Below are 4,093 nucleotides of genomic sequence, written 5' to 3' on the forward strand. Positions count from 1 at the left end.
GTGGGTTCTAATTCAGGCTCTGCCACTTGTCTGCTGTGTGACCTTGGGTGAGCCACTTAACTTCTCTGTGCCTCAGTTACCTCATCTGTAAAATGGGGGTGAAGGTTGTGAGCCCGACGTGGGACAACCTGCTTACCTTGTATCTACCCCAGTGCTTAGATTAGTGCTTGGCAAACACCATAATTATCCCTTCTAGATTGTGAGCCTTTTGTTGGGTAGGGATTGTCTCTGTTGCCAAATTGTACTTTCCAAGCACTTAGTACAGTGCTCTGCAAACAGTAAGAGCTCAATAAATACAATTGAATGAATGAATGAATGAATAAAAAAAACCAAAAATAAGACGTCAAGGAAAACTCTCATGGTCACATCTGCAGTGTTCCAAACCGCATAATGCACACAAGCTACTTATCCCAATACCGGGGCATCTGGTATCCAAACAGGCTTGCGTTGTCATATGAGTGTTCCTGAATTCCCCAACAAAGTTCCAGCCAAAACACGTAGTGAAAACACACATTCTGCAGAACTGAATCTACCAAAATGATCACCACAACTAGCACCATGCCATAAAATTAAAAATGACACCTTTTTAAATGTCACATAGATATAGAGAATGATTTCTTTTACAGCTAAAACTCTTCTACCTATGAGAGGTAGCCCAATAGTTCTGCAAAAACCCAAATGTTTGAGGGAGGGAGTTGTGCTTTGCCCAGATTGAAAACCTAGACACACACACACACACACACACACACACACACACACACACACACACACACACACACACACACACACACACACACACATTCACAGTTGACCTCTGTACTCAGGGAAGACGTCAATGACGATGAAATGTGACCATTTAAACTAGGTTTAGACCAGGATCATAGTACTGGAACAAAAGTTCCCACTTGTGTACAGGCCCTGTTTAGTGGCTACAGTCTCTGCTTTCCATTTCAGAGGAGTGAAAATAGAGAACAATCAAATTTCTTTGGAAGCAAAATGAGGTTGATTAAAACAAACAGATTCATTTTTTTTTTTAAGATAAAAAGCCCCACAGAAACTCCCCACATTGTATTAAGTTACCTCCTCGTATGGGAGGCATTAACTTCCCTTTAAAAAAAAATCCAATTGGAAGGAAAAGTTCTTAAAATTCTGTTTAAGTCTATGTTTTCAGGGTAATTTCTTCTTCCTCCTCCTCCTCCTCCCCTCCATCCATTCAAACTCAGTGTTTTCATTGTATTCCACCACTAAATCCAATTTATCTTTGAGTCTCACTTTATGGTATAAAATGCAAAATCCAATTTCAATTGGCAATACCTTTAGAAACACTCAGAAAAACAAAAAAACTGGATAAAAACAACTGAAATAAGTGAATAATCACTTTACTACATTCCCAATTTAACACTTTAATTGGAATGTTACTGTGAACAGTCTATTCAAACAGTAAAAACTACACCCTGCCCAATTATTCAGGGATTGTTTTTCCAATTTTGAATTACGTAGACTTCACTGTCAGTTTTTGACCTGAGAAAGGGGCTGAAGGAAAAACTAACCATTTTGTTTGTGCAGCTTCCAGCTTTAGTGCAGGAAGAAGTTAAAGCTATTGACTAACATTTTGTGCATATAAAGATTTCAATTGTGCACACTTTCTAGCTCCATTAGAACATATAATCAAAAATGTACTGACGTGGTCAGCTATGATTGAACATGTAAAATGAGTTCTGTTCCTTCATATTATACCGTTTTCGTAGAGCATTTCCAATTTCCAAAGCCCGTTCACATCAATTACTTCATATTCCCCTCCCAGCCTTATGAATGAGGAGATATTATCCCCATTTTACAGATAAGCAAACTGAGGCACAGAGAGCCTCAGAGACTTGTCAAAGGCCACATAGTCGGTCAATGGCTGAGCTGGAATGAGAACCCAGGTTTCCTTGACTTCTAGTATCAGGGTCTTTTCCCTAAACTGAGCCCCTACAGTGGCATTGTGCAAGGGACACAGCCTCAGTGTGGTGAGGAATGGAACCTCAGGGGATAATTAATAATAATAATAATAATAATAGTACTTGTTAAGTGGTTACTATGTGCCAAGCACTGTTCTAAGCACTGGGGTAGATACAAGATAATCAGATATAGAAAGAGATGTTGCATCAGTTTCATAAACTGCACAGAAAACTGCTTCTTTTTCCTATGAGCTAGAAGTAGGTGCTGGACTGAGTCTGCCCTGAGGGAAAATGAGACAAGGAGCTTAGCAGGTAAGTATTTAACATACCAGTTTACAGCACACTTCAAGTAATCCAGACTAATACAGACATCCCTTTTAGATCTTCCCACACCGTAACATTCCAAATACTACTACTTCTAAAAGAACCAAGAGCCTCATACAAGGGGACCGCACTTTAGAAAATTACTACACGGTATGCGAGAGCTGAAGAAATGTATAGTTCTGCCTTGTGGTTTTCACCACTGACCCAATTTTCCCAGATTGTAAGATGCAGCAGACAGTCTGGCTTTGAGGATGAATAATACTCATTTCATCAACACCGTATTTTTTTCTCTCCTCTTTTTTTCCGTGAGCTAGGTGCTATAAATTTCCCATCTGCATTTACTGGTAAAAGCTTATCATAGGCAGACAACAGTCTGAAACATGCCATTGATTACTTCATAAACTACAACTCGGTTATTTCCCTGAATTGTGCACAACGGGAATAGTTGACATCACTTTCAAAAACAACTGTGCCCACCCACCATAGAGCAATAAAGGATTCTTTGCAAGGGACCTCTTTTTTTCCACCTCTTTAAAGTCTCAGGACTCCTCTTTTCCATAAACCCGGAGGGACCATCAAAAAATCACCAACTCTCTCCCTATACCTGCTCTAAGTCTGCACCAACTTCAGTTATCCAGAATCTTCTTCAGGACACCTGTCACCTGAAACGTCCCTGCCTCTCCCCCTGCCCCTTCCCACCTATCCAAGTCTCTCCTTTCAAGTTTCAGCCACCACCACCATATCATTTCTTTTTTGCCTATATTCCTGTCTTCCCATCTCCCTTTGCTAATGATCTTTTAACTTTGAAGAATTAACTCTTTACAGCATTTTAACAATTTGCCATACAAATGGAACATTCACCTCATGGCAGACTTTTGTTATGCTCCAGAATTATCCTAGGAGACAGAATATTATCTGGATGGATCGTTGTCCTGACTCAATGATGGCATTTCTTAAGTGTTTAATGCTTTCAGGAGGGTGGTTGGGAATAAGGACCCAACACTATTTCATCAGGACAAAGCTAAAGCATAAAAGCTTTAAATGTGTGCATTTCTATGCTGCTTCACAAAATCAGAGTATGGCTAGCATTCTCTCTAGGAGAAAAATAAACCTGATAATTAGCAACTCTATAAGAAAACAATACTCCAAATGATGGCAGAGTCTAATATCCTTGATGTATATTTAGAATTTCTTTTCTCCCTCTTTCTTGGCTGTCAATGAGCAGAGTTCAAATACACTGCAGGGCAGAGGGGGTTAAGAAAATTTAAATACAGGTACCCTGATTTACATTTTATTATAAATACATTAATCTTTTCAAAAGCTTTTTGAGATTTAAGTGTCCAAACCTACCATCCAACAAAGTGGAAGACGATGAAACAGTTTTACAAGAGATGTAAGATTTGCCAAAATGTCCCACAAATAGCAAAATCCATACAATTTCTAAACATAAATAATAATCACAATAATGATGGTATTTGTTAAGTGCTTACTATGTGCAAAGCACTGTTCTAAGCGCTGGGGGGATACAAGGTGATCAGGTTGTCCCACATGGGGCTCACAATCTTAATCCCCATTTTATAGATGAGGTAACTGAGGCACAGGGAAGTTAAGTGACTTGCCCAAAGTCACACAGCCGATAAGTGGTGGAGCTAGGATTAGAACCCATGACCTCTGATTCCCAAGCCCGTGCTCTTTCCACTGAACCATGCTGCTTTTTCCTGCGAAGCATGATGGTCTCAAAACCTATTCCCCATACTCTACCAAGTGACTTCCACTCCCCTTTAGACCCAAGCATTCTAAGCAGAGCTACATCTTAAATATAATAATTC

The sequence above is a fragment of the Tachyglossus aculeatus genome, chromosome 22 (genome assembly GCF_015852505.1).
Source record: "Tachyglossus aculeatus isolate mTacAcu1 chromosome 22, mTacAcu1.pri, whole genome shotgun sequence".
NCBI classification, from domain to species: domain Eukaryota; kingdom Metazoa; phylum Chordata; class Mammalia; order Monotremata; family Tachyglossidae; genus Tachyglossus; species Tachyglossus aculeatus.